The sequence below is a fragment of the Dipodomys merriami genome, unplaced genomic scaffold (genome assembly GCF_024711535.1).
Source record: "Dipodomys merriami isolate MVZ:Mamm:240054 unplaced genomic scaffold, mDipMer1.0.p SCAF_1, whole genome shotgun sequence".
In the NCBI taxonomy this organism is placed as follows: domain Eukaryota; kingdom Metazoa; phylum Chordata; class Mammalia; order Rodentia; family Heteromyidae; genus Dipodomys; species Dipodomys merriami.
Window position 1 is genome coordinate 103,297,859 of NW_027202270.1, and position 19,052 is coordinate 103,316,910.

The 19,052-nt window shown below is 37.4% G+C and overlaps 1 non-coding gene across 1 annotated transcript; it reads left to right on the forward strand.

Annotated features, from left to right (window-relative positions):
• The first annotated feature begins 18,274 nt into the window (after positions 1-18,274).
• Positions 18,275-18,399, forward strand: LOC138835356 (U6atac minor spliceosomal RNA). The gene has a single exon (XR_011374563.1). It is a non-coding gene; the product is annotated as a U6atac minor spliceosomal RNA (small nuclear RNA).
• The last annotated feature ends 653 nt before the right edge of the window (positions 18,400-19,052 follow it).

Consider the following 19,052-nt stretch of genomic DNA (forward strand, 5'->3'; position numbering starts at 1 on the left):
TAGCTCTACCACTCTTTGCTACTGAGCTCAGTTTCAGTAATGAATCATGAATTTACATCTAATAGTTTAAAAGTATAGTTTGATAGAACTTTCTGCTTGGACTTAGTTCTAGAATAGATTCTTTCCATGTTGCCAGCTATCTTCCATTAAGATTGCCTTTAGTTTTTAAGAACAAGTCAAGTCAATCTCAGTCTCTTGTGGCTCTGTATTTTGCCTCTTTATTTGTTTACTAGTTATGAAGTAAGCTAAATTCTTATAAGAGTCCTACAAATAGAGTAACACTGTCCTATAAGGTCATTAAGGATTGGAGCTGTTGAGCAGCTCTGCTCTATGGAACATGTAACTTTCTTGTTAGACATCCAGGAGAGCTGCTTTAATGATTGACAGTTATAGCCACAGAAAAGGGCAGCAAAATCCATGCTAAACAACTTGATTATCAGGAGATTATGCAGCAAATATACATGTCACTTTACATTGACCATTGGTCTCTCACTTGTTCAAGTTCTGATTGACAGCATAGCACGTGAGTGATAATCTTCTTTTTTTTAATTTAAATTTTATTTTATTTTATTTGAGAACATACTGTACAGAGGGGTTACAATTACATTGGCAGGATAATGCATACATTTCTTACCAAGCATTGCAGCCTCCTCCTTTGTTTACCCTTCACCTCCCTTCCCAGCCTCCCCCCTCCCCCCCACCCAATCATACCCCCCCCCCCCCACACCGACATTGTAAAGCTTGCTTTGACATGACATTTTGTAATTCTCCTTGTTGCAACAGGTCCACCTGAATCCTTAAACGACTTGTTTGTCCCCATCTCCTCCACATGTTATACTGACATCAAATAAAGTGAAAGCGGGGGGTTACACTGTGGGGGAGGGACATACAAAGCAACAAAGAAATAATCTTATAAATGCGTTAGAAACACATGCATGAAAGAAACGAAAACATTAAAATACATATTTAAGGGTTCATTTTCCTAACATCACATTATCTGACCTTTTCCGCTTGACTCATACCTATACTAGATATTGCAAATAAGGGAAACCATGGGACCTATGTTTCTTTGGGCCTGGCTTACTTCACTTAATATAATTTTTTCCAAACCTTTCCATTTCCTAACAAATGGGGAAATGTCATTCTTTCTGATGGAGGCATAGAATTCCATTGTGTATATATACCACATTTTCTTGATCCATTCATCTACTGAGGGGCTTCTGGGTTGGTTCCATATCTTAGCTATGGTAAATAATGCTGCAATAAACATAGTTGTGCTGGTAGCTTTAGTGTGGTCTTGTTTGTATACATTTGGGTAAATGCCCAAAAGTGGGATTGCTGGATCATAGGGGAGATCTATGTGAAGTCTTTTGAGGAACCTCCATACTGCTTTCCAAAGTGGTTGAACAAGTTTACTTTCCCACCAACAATGAAGTAAGGTTCCTTTCTGTGAGTGATAATCTTTACAAGACACAAATTCAAAAATGAAACTGGTCCTTGGAATTAATTTCCTGTCTCTCTGCATCATAAATTGATTATCTATATCTATATCTGTCTATGTATCTATTTGTGTATGACAGTATTGTGTGTCTAGCATCTGTTTCTTATCTATCTATCATCTATCTGTTATCAGTCAACTTATCAATCATCTATCTCACCTGTGATCTATCTATCTATATCTATCTATCTATCTATCTATCTATCTATCTATCTATCTATCTATCTATCTATCTATCTATCTATCTATCTATCTATCTACCTACCTACCTACCTACCTACCTATCTACCTACCTATCTAATCTATGTATGTATGTATGTATGTATGTATGTATGTATCACCTATCTATCCAATCTATCAATCTACCTATCTTTCATCTATCTCTTTACTCTATCTATCATCTTTGGTTTTCCTGTGAGTATATGTTTATCTACAATTGTGGTGTAACTTTCAACTTCTTGATTGGGTTGGTTTGGTTTTGTCAAGCAATCAGTATATCTTTCACCTAGAAGGTTACTGCATGCAAATGAATAAGTAGGTGCTAACTAAGAGCAGAAATAATTATAAAGTACTTGTCCAAACTGAAGTGCTATACAAATGCTAAAAAATGACACTAAGCAAAACCTGATTGTAGTAACTTTAAAGGAAGTGTTAGATTGAAGTGTTTTGATGTGCCTGGCATTTAAATGATCTGAATAGGTGTTTAGGTGCTCATACAAGAGACTATTCTAGCTACTTAGGTAAAACAAGAGTCTGTTGTACCCACTCAATGTTTAGACGCTTCCGTGAAAATTTTTATCAGGTTGAAATATTTTATTTACAAAGCAAGGATTGTGTTGTCTTGATTAAATTAATCAGAAGAAAGGACATTGCCTAACAAAAATATTTCCTTCTTCAACTGTCTTCTTTTTCCATCCTAACATTCCTGGAGTCTCTGCATTTCATCACATACCCCTGTCTCTGTGTTGACCAGACAACACACACAACCATCATGTGTTCTTGCTAGACTTAGAGCTTTCTATCTTAGAAATATATCTTTAAGTCATTGTTAGTTAAAGAAAGTATTTCCAAAGCCAATAATTTGGCAATTTGAATGTTAAGTGAAAGAGAAACAAATGCATCATATTGCATATTATCTTTAGGTTTTTTTTTTTTTTGCTGGTATATAGGATTTGAACTCTGAACTTCAAGCTTGCTCAGCTGGTACTTGACCACTTGAAATATGCCTCCAGGCCTTCTTTTTGTTGTATAATTGTAGATACAGTCTTGTGGACTTTTCTTCATTTTCTAGCTTTGAATCCTGATCCTCTCAATTTCAGCCTCTTGAGTAGTTAGGAATATAGGCATGAATCACTGATGACTGGCTATAAGTTTTAAAATAAGAAACTATAAATACTTTTCATAACATCTAAGTGTTTGAGATATACTCAGACTTAGCTTTAGTAGACCTCATAACTACTTTCATTCAAAATATTCATTCTTATGTATTAGCAGAACAGTGAAACCCCTGGCTATAGGCTCAGAATTGAATTCAAATGTGTTCTCTAATTCTGAGTTAGCAAGATCTTCTTTACTTGCTCATCAGGATCTTATTTATTTGTTACTGATAAGATGGGTTGGAGAACAATAATATACCTACGTACTAGTTACTACTTATTGTTAGGGGGGATTTTCTCTTTGCTTTGACACAAGTTGAGTGTCCCTCATTTGAAATGCTTGACAAGAGAAGTGTTTTGGATATTTTCAGAGTTTGTAGTGCATATAATAGATATATTGGAGATGGAACCCACATCTAAATTCATTTGTTTCATACATTATACACATGGCCTGACAAAAACTTCATAGGATATTTTAGTGTGCTTTTGATAAGACCCATCAATGAAGACACTTGTGCAAATTTCCACTGGTGATGTTGTGCTGGTACCTTGAAAGTTTTGGATTTTGGAACATTTTGGAGTTTGGATCTTTGGGGTAGGGTGCTCAAGTGATTCTATGAGAGATAACACTCAAAGTCTTTCTTGCTAGTGATTTTATTTTATATATATATTTTTGGTGGAGGAACTGGAGCTTTAACTCAGGATCTTAGTGCTGCCCCTTAGCATTTTCACTCAAGGCTGGTACTTTACCTTTTGAGTCATACATCAACTTCTGGTTTTTTGTTGGTTAATTGGAGAGAAGAGTCTTCAGGTTTTGGCTGCTAGGACTGGATTCAAACCTTGGTCCTCAGATCTCAATCTACTGGGGAGCTAGGATTATTGTGAACCATTAATGCCTGGCTCTTGCTACTGATTTTAAATCTTAGTTTTACTGTGATCCCCTGAGAATATTCTTTCATAGTATAGAAGGACAGCTTAGACCTCAGGCTCTAAGACCTTCTACTAATCTCCTGCTGTGCCATCAGTAACTTTATTAACTCAGAGTATCACTGAGGCTAAATTAAAAGTGACATTCATAGAATTCAAATATAGGGCAGGGTGTGTGTGGCTTGGTGGTAGAGCACTTGCCATGGGTTCAATTTGTGATGCTATGGGTTCAATCTCTAGCACCAGAAACAAACAAAAAAATCCTAAGATTGATGGCCTTCAAAGCAGGTAATTTACACAGTGCTGTGAATGCTTCCTAGGGAGGAAGCATGTCTTGCTATAGTAGGTTTCTCTTGTATTTGAGTAGTTCTAGTAAATAGTAGGGGGCTGAATAACTGCTTACTAATCAAATACCTGAAAGCAAAGAATATCCTAGTATAATTTTATATTAGATTTTATTTACTTTAGCTGCTGTTAGTGCTGGGAGATTAGACTCTTTGTCTAATTTGTATTAATTCATTTTGCAAATCAAAACCTGGTTTATATTTATCAAAGAAACTTTCTACTTAAAGAAACCTGTTGAAAATCCTCTCATAATATTAATCAATCCTAGCTAAGTGGTGGCTAACTTCTGTGATTCCAGCACTTGGGAGGCTGAAGCAGAAGGATTGTGAATTTGAGGCCCTTTTGGGTTACATAGTGAGATTGTCTCAAAAACCCACCCCTCCCTTAGTCTCAAAACAATTATAACACATTTGATCAGTCCTTGCCTACTGTATGCTTTGTAAATTTCTCTCTCCCTGAAGTAATAAAGAAGCATGAATCTAAAACACAATGCTACAGAGCCATCATAACAGCCAAGGGAACCTGCAGCTACCACTTTGATCTGTCACTTTCTTCTTTCAGAGGATGCTTGCCACCAAATGTTAAATGAAAACATCTCCATGTGCAATTGAAAATACAGAGATGAAGGCCCTAGAGACTCTTCAGATAGGAAGTGTTATATTTCAGTATTCACTTATTATTTAAAGATGTAATGCTTGATTCCCAGGGGAACCTATTCTGAAGTTAAAAAAAAAAGAAGTAAAGCTTTTTCCTTGGGGTAGAATCGAAGAGAATGAGGAGAACAGGGAAAAAGTTTGGGGATTATTTTCAGAAGATATGCACAGACATTCTCAGAGCAAAGGTATCCTGGCTCTGGTCCTATGGCTGTAGAAATTGGGGGTGGGCATCATCCTTTTCCTGTCCTTATAGTCAAGCAAGGCCAGGACCTCTGAACCCTGGGCACCTGCAAGATGTGGATTTTCTGATCGGTTCTCTGGTCCATCCTCTGACCTGTCCCATCCCCCCGTCCTTTTTTTTTTTTTTTTTGAAGAAAAGGAGGAAAGTTTCTTCCAGCGCCTGTTGAGGTATTTTCTTTCTTTTTTTGGTCCTGGGCTCTGTCAGGATAAAGCAGTTGAAATGTAGTGCATTTAAAAAAAACTCTGCAAATGAAAACATGATTTTGAAGTAGTCTGTCGTATTGAAATGCAGCACTCTGCTTCTCTTGGAAGCAAGACTTACTGGAGGCTCACTGGTGCACAAGGGTCCTCAAAGCAAAGAGGCTCAGAAACAGCAGGAATGGGATCTCAAGAAAGCTATCGCTCATCCTATGAAACAAATTGCCCTAATTAAAAAGAAAAAAAAAGTGTCATGTTAGCAACAGTAGCTCCACTGGCAATGTGAGGATGGGAAAATGAGAGCAAGTTGAAAAAAGCCTCCATAGAAGTCTCTGCTCTCCTGACTTCACAATCTGCTTTTTGAGGTGCGAGAGAAAAGGACCTGGTATTGATGGGTGGCCGGTGGCCCTCTGTTCTGTATCTCCTCTCCCAGGAATTGAGATCTTGGAAACATGTTCCTCTCCTGTTCCTTTTCATCCCCTCATGTGTGGATGCAGCTGCAATGAAGAGCGATGCTTCAAGATGTTAGTCCGTGAATTCCTGTGGAATATTGAACACTTAAGTTTTCTTAATTTGTATATTTATAGAAGAATTTCTGTGCTCTTAATGAGAGAAAAAAGTAAAAAAAATAACATTTATTGAAATGTACTCCTAGTTGAGATCACAGGTTGACTAAGACTCTAATTTTACTAATGTTTATATATTTGCTTTTACGTTTTGTTGCATTTGCATGAATTCAAGCATTTTATTTTATCATGTTTTTGTAAATGCTTAAATTTAGCCAGCTTTAATTGAATCATTTTCTTTTTTTGGGGGGGGGGTCCGGTTGTGGGGCCTGAACTCTGGGCCTGGGTGCTGTCGCTTAGCTCTTTGGCTCAAGGCTAGTGCTCTACCAGTTCAGCCACAGCACCACTTCTGGCATTTTCTTTTTGCTTATGTGGTGCTGAGGAATCGAACCTAGAGCCTTATGCATACAAGGCAAGCACTCTACCACTGAGCTACTTTCCCAGCCTTTGAATTATTTTCTTTATTGTCATGGAACATCTTCATTCTATTTCAAATCAGAATGGAAATACCCAAACCTGAATGATGTATTGAAATTAAATATCTATGTTTAATATATATTAAATATATGTTTGAAATTATATATACATATATATTAAAAATATACACATATATATGTATATATATAATTCTCTGTAGGTTCTTGGCAGTATTGTCTGAAATTTCCATCAAGATGTTAGGTTTGGGTTCGTACTAATGTTTCTCAGATTTTAATGTGCATACAAATCACTTAGGAATTTTGTTGAAGTGTGATTGTGACTCAGAAGTCCCTGAAAATAATCCAAAATTGTTTATTCCTTTGTACTTCTCAGGCGCTGCCCATACTTCTGGGGCTAGAGACCACGTATATCCAATAAGCACAAGCATTTACAATTTGGTTTCTTTGGTTATGGTCTAGTGATTCTTTTGGTTTAGTAGAACTCAACAGTACCTTGGCTTATAAAGCTTTAATTAAAATCTATAATTTTGGCAATAAGTTAATTAGCAATAATCAGACTCTTTTATTCCTTTCTTTTGGGAGGGGGAAGTAGGACAGTACTAAGGCATGAACTCAGGGCCTTGAGCTTGCTAGATAGTCACTGTACCACTTGAGCTATGGCTCCAGCCCTTCTTGATTTTGTAACTTTTTAAATAGAGTCTTGCTTTTTGCTTTGATCTGTCTGGACCATGATCTTCCTATTTACCCTTTCTGCTTGTGATTATATTATAAACCTAGCTTTTACTTTTTTTCCTCTACATATATTTTTTTCAGTCCCAGCTTTTTATTGATTGAAATTGGGTCTTTCAAACATTTTTCCCAGTCTGGCCTGAAACTGAGGTTCCTGATCTTCTCCTGAATAACTAGGACTACAGGCATAAGCCACTGTGCCCAGCTAAAACTCCCTTTTCTTAAGGGACAAGAAGTTGAGAGTCACAGGTCAATTTTCAGTTGGTGTTTATCTCATACTTTCTGTGTGTGTGTGGGGGGGTGTTTTATGTGACATTAGTGCTTATCCTTTGTTCTTCTGGTCAGATAACTATTAGAGATGGATAGGTTTTAAAAATTGGAAGCCACCCTCTGTATATCTCTTTTATAACAACAATAAAAATATTTAATTTATTGGATGCCAGTTTCAAAATATTTCTTTCTTATTGAGATTTTACAAAAGTCCATGAAGAACATTGGATAATTTGATGGTTTAAAGTATGGAGTCTTTGCCCTCCCCCTTTTGGCTAATTATAGCATAGAAATAAATATTTATGTCAGATAATTACATTTTGTTGCTTAAATGTTGTCTTTTTATGGATTTCTGAGAACAAGTTCTGTGCATGTTATATTTTGTGTAACTTTAGTTGTCAATGGAGGTTTTAGAGTTGCCCATCACAAGTCAAGGAGGAATGAAGTAAGGATACCAACTTTTCTGGAAATATAGGGACAAATACCATGTTCAAAATATCCTGAATAGGAACAACATCTACAGACTTCCACTAACAGAGATATTGTTCTGTATGTATTACACTTGGGACTTTTTTCACCACTATACAGAAATATTACATTTTCTAGCCTTCCTTGTAGGTTCAGGATGATATGGTTGAATTTGGAAAGTATGGATCAAAATAATACATACTTTTTCTAGACTTTATCCTTAAAAACAGCTAGCCTTGGCCAGGTACTGAGGCTGAGGCTTAGAGGGTCAGGATTCAAAGTCATGTCAGGATAAAGGCCCATGAGATTCTGTCTTCAATTGGCAAGCAAAAAAACAAGGTATAGATTCAATAGGTAGAGGACCAGCCAAGCAAGCAAGATGAATTATAGTACAGCTGCATCTTTCACATGAGGCCCAATCACAAACCTCTGATCAGAACTAATTAGAGGTGAAGGATATTGCTTTAGTGATAGAGTACTTGTCTGGCATGCAGGCAGTCCTGGGATCCAATCCCAGCCCCACTAAAAGTAAAATAAACCATTCATAGGGACAGCTTGCTCTCTGTCAATCACAAGCTTTTTGCTGAGTCACTTAAGGGCATACCTTTCCTCCTTCTGACCTAATTGAGAAGTGCTATTACAAGGCTGAAAATGGAACTTAGTAGCGGCTACAAGCAAAGTTATCTGAAAGTCACCAAGAAACATTCTTGCATTGGTGCAGGATAGAGTAGTCACGACTGGAATGAGACCGCCAGAAGCAGAAGTCTTGGGAAGGCTGAAGTTCCTCGCAGCTAGAATGAGGAAGCTTCCAAGGAGAATTTAAATCAGTGGAGGAGCCACAATGGATACTCTAGCAGGTCACCAAAGGAGAGACTGCTTGGTGGACAGCTGCTTCCTGTTAGAGTGGCCTGGCACATCAGAAGAAGGGTCTGATGGCTATCAAAGAGTCAAACCATCCCAGCTCCCAGTGGTTTATTTTATTTGAAAGAAAAATAAATATGAAAGGATGCCTTGAATAAAGACCTATCATTAATATTAACATTCTTAACAAGTATTTAACGCTGCTTAACTCCTAGTCAAATATCCTTATAGAGAGACCGGTCATTCTGTCTCAGCTTAAGACCCTGAGCTTAGAGGATTGTTGTCACAATAATCCCATAATCCTTATTGGATATGCTGTAACTAAGGGGAAAAAACCCTTTATTATATTAAGCCACTAAGATTTTTGTGGTTGATTTTTAATAGCCAGCATGAATCATTTTGACTACTTTGTTTTCTAATGCTTGTAAAAGATTCTCTAGTCTTGGGGGAGAGAAGGGAGATAATAAAATGTGAGAAAATAAAATGTGCTGGAGCTTGAGGGAGGGACATGCAGATACTATGTGATACTAAGTGAAGCAGAGAGAGCAGGTTCAGAGTCAATCCAGGTTCTATATGTAAGAGGCTGTCACCTGACCATCAAACAAGCTTTTTATTGACAATTTATACAAGTTGGACCCTAATCTCTCTTGAACCAAATAGCATATAGATGGATTCCTGAGTATTTAGTAGGTAACAGTACGATGGAGGAAAAAGATTTTATTGGGGCCCTTGGAGGGGGGGACTGTATAGAATTTGCACAAAGCAAGGAGAGTAAGAAAAAATATAATTCTGCTATGAAAAATGGTAGCATTTTACAATTAAGCTCCTGTGTACAGCAAATATATGCTATAAATAGTACTAAAAATCAAGATTAAAAAGGAGTCTGGTGGGCTCCAGTAGTTCACACTGTGATCCTAGCTGAGAGTTGAAGATTATAGTTCAAAGCCAGCCCAAAAGGATAGTCTATGAGACTCTTATCTCCAATTGAGTTCCAAAAAGTCAAAAACGTGGAGCTGGCTCCAGTACTGGCATTAAAAACAGAAAAAAAAACAAAAAACAAAAAAGAAAGGAGCCTATGAAACAGAGAGTGAACTTATTTAAAGTTCACTGTACATATCTGTTAAATTCTTACAATGGTATCTCCTTGATTTTTTTTTTTTTGTTGGTCATGTGGCTTTGAACTTAGGGCCTGGGCACTGTCTCTGGGCTCTGTTTGCTCAAGGCTAGTACTCTACCACTTTGAGCCACAGCTCTACTTCCAGTTTTCCAGTGATTAATTGGCGATAAGAGTATCATGGACATTTCTGCTTGGCCTGCCTTTGAACTGTGAACCTCAGATCTCAGCCTCCTGAATAGCTAGGATTACAGACATGAGCCACTAGTGTCTGGCTACTTTTACTATTAATATATGCTAACCAAAAAGATTATGAATTACAAAATAAGTGGGTAACATTTAATGGTGATTTCTATGTATCTTACACTGCCTAAAACTAGACACACACCATCTTAACCAAAAGTACATTCATATAATATAGTAATTTTTTAAAAGAGGACACGAAGCATAGAAAAGGTAGATAAATTGCTCTGATCCCACAGCTAGTTAGTGAAAGTTCAGAGAAATTTCTTGTTGCTCTTGAAATTGTTATTGTAAAGGTGATTTGGGTCGCAGTTTCATAAGTCAGATAAAGAGTACATTTCTTTTTGAACACTGTCACCCCTTCCCTGGCTCTCTCCTAGTTTTTTCCCCTCCCATGCCCTCCCACAGGCTGCCTAGTTCAGTTTCAAAATAGTGCCCAGTGAGTTCTACTGCTGCATTTGTTCACCCTTTGTCCCTCCACTCTGTGCCTCTGCTCATACTCCCAAAGACCTACAAACGAACTTTCCTACCAAAGCCAGATATACTAATCTTTTCATATTCCCTTGATATTACATTTAAAAAAACTCTCTAGTTCTCTTTCTCCATTTTTTTTCCCCTGCTGGAAAGTCATCTAGTTATCTTTCAGACTTTATCTCAAAAGTCACTTCCTTGGAGAATTCTTTGACTGGCTGCCAGTCTGAACTTGAATCCAGTCCTCTGCTCTTACCTACAGCACCTTGTACTGTTCACTGCTGGCACCATCAGAAACATGGACTTATATTATCCTTGTGGTGTTGTCTGTCTCTTCTAGAAGTAAACTATGAAGCAAGGATGAGGGCTGGTGCTCATTAGCTATGCCTGGTACATATTAAGTGCATAGTAAATGTCAAGAGAATGAATAAAATGAATGATCCTCAGATTTTGAATTAGTTCCTAGAATAAATATTGGCAGAGGGTGTGCTGAGAGCAGGAGAGAAGGGGGAGAATATTCCTATTTGAAAAGAACAATAAGAACCATATCTTTTACTGATGTTCTTAGTAGTTACATTGTGTTGAGAAGAAAATTTTGCTTTCTTTTCACACTGACATGAGAAGTATTCTTGATTTTTTGAAGATAATCTTATTTTATGAGGAAATTTAGCAATTTTCAATCTCTTTAGTGGCTCTGAATTTATTACAAAAGCTTCTTGAATTTATAATAATATTGGTTATTGTATATAGATGAATTAAATGACATACTCTTAAATATATTTCATATATCCTATTTAAAACTACATGTAGATGCTATTGTAAATAATATAATATTTACTTAAAAGCATTGAGGAATTCACATTAATTTTAAAAAATTGTTCATTTGCCTCAGTTAATGCTAAAAGGACCTTCACTGTAATAGTTTAAAATATTTTTAATATTAAAAATAGTCATCAAGTGGGGGGAGGGGGGAGGCGGGGAAGGGAGGTGAAGGGTAAACAAAGGAGGAGGCTGCAATGCTTGGTAAGAAATGTATGCATTATCCTGCCCATGTAATTGTAACCCCTCTGTACAGTATGTTCTCAAATAAAATTAAATAAAATTAAAAAAAATAGTCATCAAGGTCCTCTCCAAATTTATATTTGATTCTTTGGTTCTTTAGTAGTTTTTCAGTTCTTAGAGGAAATCTAAACTTTCCTTAGATTTCTTGTCATATGGGAGTATTCACAAAGCAATTACTATAGGCAAGGTTTGATATGAGGAATTTTTTTTTTAAATGACAGTACGAGGGCTTGCAGTCAGGGGTTTATGCTCTCACTTGGCTCTTTTGCTCAAGGCTTTTTTGTATGTACTTTTCTGTCTAGCCTGGTTATGAACTGTGATTCTTGGATCTAATTTTCACTTCTTAAAAATTTAGGAAAATATTTCATGTTATGAAAGAAATCATATTTGTTCATAATTTTCAATTATACTAATAATTGAGAAAAGTAAAAAGTGTCTTTCTAACAAATCAGTGTTTTAATTCATCCTGTACATGTCTCCAAAGTAATTTTTATTTTAGATTTTTGGTTTTGACATTTTAATTTCTTCTAAAAAATCTACAATGGCTGTAGCATTTTGGTTCAGATTACCATATGTCTCCTAATCTGATAATAATTTACTTTTTTATTCTTAAAAGTCTTAAGATTTCCCAGTGAATAAGTGGCTGTATGCAGGTTAAGCTTTGGCTGAGAGCAAGGAAAACTTAGGTCAAACCCTTGTACTGTTTTCTGCCAAGCCTTGGGCTGAGTGTCTAATAATCAATTGCACATTTATAGCCCACGCTGCCCTAGGAAAGACATGATGACTGTTATCTTGATTTTGCAGGCCAGAAAAATACAGCTTAAATGAGTTAGAAAATTGGCCCAATGCCACACAAATAGAAGTATATGGGCTGGAAATTGATACATTTATAGTTTCTGAAAACATTTAAAATATGCCAATTTTTAATTGAGGCATAAATGGTAATTTTGAATCTATTAGAGTTTACCAACCAAATCCAAACCTATCTTAATAAAAAATTTTTTTTTTCTTGGTTGGTCGTGGGGCTTGAACCCTGGCCTGGGCGCTGTCCCTCAGCTCTTCAGCTCAAGGCAAATACTCTACCACTTGAGCCACAGCACCACTTCCAGTTTTCTGACATTGAGAAGTTAAAATAGTCAGATATCTGGTAGTTTCATACCTAATACTGGACAGACTCTTAATAATTGGAGTAATTATTACAACATATTTTTCCCTGCTTGTCACTGCAAGCTATATAACTCTATTTGGGACAACTCAGAGCTGAGCCCAACAGCCCCCAGTAAGAGTTTGTTAAATCAATTGCACATCCCTAAAACAGTAGTTATGCCTTAATTCACCAATTTATTCTGCAGAAATTATTCAAAAGGAGAAAGCAATGAAGGTATACATTTTTAAAACAATATTTTTGTAATGGAGAATGATAGGAACCAAACATCCACAAAAGGACATGTTGTTAAATAAATTGTGCTACAGAGATAGTAGGAAATATAACATTGTTGATTACAATGATTCTGAAATTTCTACAGTAAGTTAATAGCATGTTAATAGCAAACTTACAGAATTTTAGGGCTGAATTGTACATGTACTCTGTAAAACTAGCAGCAGTTGCACAAAACTACCAAGGGACTCAAAAATTAAAACAATTGGCATATTAAATGGTAGAAATGGGTAGATTAAAAAAATGATCATCCTAGAGATATAGAACCAGGCTGGGTGCTGGTGGCTCATGCCTATAATCCCAGCTACTCAGGAGGCTGAAATCTGAGGATCACGGTTCAAAGCCAGCCCTGGCAGGAAAGTCTGTGAGACAAGAAGGGGTTATCTCCACTAAATCACCAGTAAACCAGAAGTGGTTCTGTGGCTCAAGTGGTAGAGAGCTAGCCTTGAGTTGAATAGCTGAGGGACAGCGCCCAGGCCCAGAGTTCAAGTCCCACGACCAACAAAAAAGAAAATAAAAAAAGAAGAGAGATTTAGAAACATTAGTTCAGTTATTGGTCCAGAATATGAGTCATGTGAGCTATCTGGGGTTTTGTGAGTGAGGGCCAGCTGAGGACACTTTATAATTTCTGTTCCTGCCTACCTATATGTCTATGCTACTATTGCCCCTCAAGAGCTCAAGGCCCTTCTTTGAGATCACTCTGGCTGTTTCTTGCTGATAAGAAACATTGGAAGTATTTACGGTACAGTGACTTGCTCTCTGTCAGGATTTGGGGATGTTATTGGGATCAGGCAGTAACATCTTCTAAGGATATAGCCTTCTTGTTGTTAGGTCAACAGGACAGAAACTGTCATGAAATATAGTGGCCATCATATCCAGAGGTGAGAAGGTGTTGGGTAGAAGAATGAAGATATTCTGTAGCATGGAGTTGGTATTAAAAATTAGAGACTTGAATTCAACAAGTAGCCAAACAGGAACAAGGGACCAGAGGTAGGTATAATTAAGCAATCTCAGTCAAAAGTGTGGTCCAACCTTACCCTAGTCAGAATGGCCCATATCCTAAAGTCAACCAACGACAAATGCTGGAGGGGATGCGGAGAAAGAGGAACCCTATTACACTGCTGGTGGGAATGTACACTTATACAACCACTTTGGAAAGCAGTCTGGAGGGTCCTCAGAAAGCTAAATACTGACCTCCCTTATGACCCAGCCATACCACTTCCAGGCATCTATCCTGAACAACAGGAACCAGGGTACAAGGCCACGTGCACCTCCATGTTTATTGCAGCACTGTTCACAATAGCCAGATATGGAAACAACCTAGATGTCCCACCACAGATGAATAGATCCAAAAATTGTGGTATCTATACACAATGGAATATTATGCAGCCATTAGAAAGGCATTTGCAGGAAAATGGGTGGAGCTAGAAGAAATCATGTTGAGTGAAGGTAAGCCAAGAGCAAAGAGACAAATGGCACATGGTCTCCCTGATAAGTGGACGTTAAATCCAAAATGTAAAGTGATATGACAAAATTAACAGGACTTAAGAAACAAAGGACTTCCACTCATCTGGTCGAATCACTACTAAATAACCCCATGCTGCTGATCACATATATGGTATATATCTGCACACAGGAGGGAAACCAGGAGGACAACACAGAACTAGAGGGAATCAGGGAAAAACATACTACAGTGGGACCCATCAGCTGCACTGGACCTTGATCCACTGGACCTTGATCAAAATGAACTAAGCAACTCAATAGCAGCAATGGGAGGAAGGGAACGAGTGGGAAAGAGGGAACAGCTGATGCTATGCAAAACAAATGAAATGTACATACCACCCTATGTGGAAGAAATAACTGTATCGCAAAGTTCATAGAACTCATAAATGTTATAGATCACAACAGACAATTTGCCCCATGAAAGTTAGAATGTGTTTGACTTTATAAGCATCACTATCCCACAATACTGTGAAATTTGGGAAATTATGTAATCACTTAATCACAATAAAGAATTTGAAAAAAAAAAGTGTAGTTGGTCCAGGTGATCAGGAGAGGGTGACTTGTCAGGCTAAGAAAGTCATTTCCAGGGCTCAAGGGGTAGATTCTGACTAGTTGTTTATCCATTAGTTTTGTTCTCAAGGTGACCTCAGAAGACGGGCTTGAAGCATAGGACAGACTCAAAATGGAGACAGATACAGTTTCTATCCTATTTTTAGTTAACTTGTAGGCTCAAGTGAAGAATCACTGCTTGTTTAAGCAAAAGTATGTTTAAGTACCTATTATTATAATTCCCCACTGTAGTTGAATATTTCTCTACCCTGAAGGAATTAGGGTTGCCAGTCAATCAGGCTTTGCAGGCTTCCTGCCTAGCAGTAAACTAGGACTGGAGGAGGGGGCAAGTTGTAGTGGCTGAAGGAAGCATGCAAGTGAAAAATCAATGGCTTAAGCCTAAAAATGGATCATCCATTATAAAGCAAAACACTAGAGGAAGTCAAAGTCAGAAGATACCTATTTAAGTGAATTGTATGGGGACCTTCTTTTCAATGACTTCATAAGTATAGACTACTAAAAAATGGTTAAGTGAGTGAAAACAGGCATTTTTCTTGGCTCTACTTAAATGGAAGGCCTTCGCCAAAGGTATGAGTTCATTTTCTGTCAGGTGAGTTTGTCTTTGATGGAAGACCTTAGGTGACAGTTGTCGCCATGTGTAAGAACTATTTCTCTATAACTTTTCAGCTTTAGTTACTTTTGGAAGAGCCTTTGCAGTGGTGCCCTTTTGATTTTTGACAATTTCAGATTCTCTGGCTAATTTTTTTCTGATGACATCACTGATCAACCACTTGGTGGTTTAAATGTGGTTGTTCCTCATCACTCATCGTCTGATCCTTCATTGGGGGAGAGGTGGAAGACAGCTAGAGTTAGTGCCAACAAGACCCTTTGGCCAAATTTAAGTAAGTAAGCAATTTAAATGGAGTGGCTTTTAGGTTGAACTTATCTGATTCCATTCTTCTTTGTTTTTTCTTTTTTGGGGGGCTGTACTGGGATTTGAACTCAGGGCCTCATTCTTGCAAATCTATTGTGTAAGGCATGCCTTCTAGTTTATTGCTGGTTATTTTTGAGATAGGTCTCATTTCTCCCCCAAACACACACCTGGATCATGATTCATCTTTCTATTGTTGCTGGAAATATAGAAAGCTTCTCTTCATGGAGATGGAGTTTCATGGACTTTTCTGCTCTAGTTGGCTTCTCACATACTTTGGGATGACAGATATAAATTGAGAAGTTATAAACTTACCTGCCTGGGCTGGCTTGGACCTTTGATCCTCTCAGTCTTAGCCACCTAGCTAGTTAGGACTATAAGCAAGAACCACCAGCACCTAGTATTGGCCTTCATTCTTAAGTTTCATTCTTTTTACCTCTCAGGCTGTTTTGTTACAAGTGTACCACTCTGCAGAACGCCAACAGACAACACTTACAAAGTTTTATGAGGAGAATCGAAAACAATACCAACCAGAGCAAATATTTAAAGACAAGCTAACTCATTTGAAAACATGAATAAGACTCAATGGATGAATAAGACTTTATTTTACTAGACTCAAAGAACAAACTAATAAATTCAATGGAGATGGAGAAATTAACATGATATGGAGAAATTAATCCCAAATGTAAAACAGATAAGGGCATAAAAATATGAGAGAACATTTGAGATACACGGAATATAGATTGAAGTCCCACATATGTCTAATAGGAAGCTCCCAAGCATACAGAATAGAGTGCACAGTGGAGAGATGATAGCTGAAGAGAAAATAGCTGATAATTTTTAGACTTGGAGAAAAATATTAGTATTCAGAGTGAAGGCCCATCCTGGATGGTGAACACAAGTTGGAGGGTAACCTATAACTGCATAAAAATGTACATGAGGTGGGGCTCTTGTGGCTCATGCCTATAATCCTAACTACTTATGAGGCTGAGATGTGAGGATCGTGGCTTGAAGTAGCCTGGGCAAAAAAGGCCATGAGACTCATTTTAGCTAAACTACCAAAAAGCCAGAAGTGGTGCTCTGGCTCAAGTGGTAGAGCACTAGCCCTAAGCAAAAGAAACTCAGGGAACTAGTCCAGGCACTGAGTTCAAGTCCCAGAACCAGCACTGATAAAAATAACCAACTCCTTCACCTAAACTGTACATGAGAATTTATACAACCAATCTATGGCATGTGCACATATTTGACTTTATTAAGTAAGTTGAGTAAATGGAATTAGTTTTTATTTATATTGCTTCCAAAGCCCTGAAAAAAGGTGTTTGCTCATTAGATACTCAGTAAAAAGTCTTTTAGGAGAGTGAAGGAAAATTGGAAAAGATATATAACACCTTCACCTGGCTTTCCCATAACTGTGATGAGTTAAAGGTGTGTAACTGCCCCCAGCTGACTTTTTCCAGTTGGGGTAGATTGGGCAGTATGAACTTGAATCTTCCTAAATCATTTTGCATGGTTTTAGCACTTCTAAGCCGGAAGAAATTCTCTCATGATTTGAGATTCGGAGCCATTTTCAGGTTCTATTTTTCATTCAGATCATGTCGGTAAGAGCATGTAAGCTGGTCTCACCTCTCTGAAATATGAAGCTTTGATTCAAGTGTGACTTCTCCCTGTCACATATTTTCTACCTGCCTCTATCCAGCTACTGAAATCAAGCTGCTTCAGTAATTTGGTCTGAGGTTTTTGAATTTGACGGCTTCCATAGACCTTCCATCCTGTGCTATAAAGAGATGTTTTGAATCCAGATACAGATTGCCTGCTGTGGCTGATTTCCTGGGCATGCTCCGTTCACAGTAGTCCAAGTCTGTCCAATCTCATCTGTCTTGAACAGTGGCAGCTTTGGCCTCCCAGAGAATTCATTTTTCAGATTCTTCTTTGCTTTAATTTTCCTGAAATGAAAAATCAAATAAATTAGGTAATGATGTGGGTATAGATTTCCCAACACATCTCTTACCTTTCTTCCTGATAATGCATCATCTATTTTTAAAATGTGAGTGGAATCAATGATTAAAATCTAAGCTACATATTTCTGTGAGTTCTAATCTTGGATTTCCCCTCCTGAGGATTCCAAGATCAGTGAGGGAATTCTGATGTAAGCAATGGCAAAATGTATGTTCGGTCTTCAGACTTTGACTTTGAGAGATGGTTTGGTTGTTTTTCTTTTTTCTCCTCTATTGGTGTTATGAGATTTCGGGATTTCTAGTTTGATGTGTAAAGAAAGATTAACAGCACTTAGTTTCTAATTAGAAATAATAAGAACATCATTTCTGTGTATGAAGTTCAATGGGGATTATTATCCAAAATTCGATAAACCAGTTGCTGATAAAGGGAAAGACTGGTGTTGTATGAAAGGAGAGAAGGTTAGCACTCCTCTTCACAAGGATGGAAGAGGCCCTTGGGCCTGACAACATGCATAGGGTTAAAGTATTGCCACTACTTGGTGGCATCTAACCATCACTTTTTCAATATACGCAAATCAATTAACATAATTCATCACATCAACAAGAGCAAGGATAAGAACCACATAGTTATCTCAATAGATTCAGAGAAAGCATTTGACAAGATCCAACACCCCTTTATGATGAAGATTCTGGAAAAATTAGCAATCCATGAAACATTCCTCAGTACAATAAAGGCTGTATATGACAAACCTACAGCCAGCATTATACTCAATGGTGAAAAACTGAAGCCATTTCGTCTTAACTCAGGAATGAGACAAGGATGTCCACTTTTCCACTTCTCTTCAATCTAGTACTAGAATGCCTAGCTACAGCAATAAGACAAGATGCAAACATAAAGGGAATCCAAATAGGGAAAGATGAAGTAAAACACTCCCTCTTTGCAGATGACATGATCTTGTATTTAAAAAATCCCATAGACTCAACTCCCAAATTACTCAAGCTGATTCAAAACTTTGGCAAAGTAGCACGGTATAAAATTAACCCTCAAACATCAATGGCTTTTCTGTACGCCAACAATGAGAAAAGCATGGCTGAAATCAGGAGAGCAACTCCATTCGTAATAGCCCCACAAAAAATAAAATACCTAGGAATTAACTTTAAAGAAGTGAATGACCTCTTTGAGGAAAACTTTAAAAACCTGAAAAAGGAAATTGA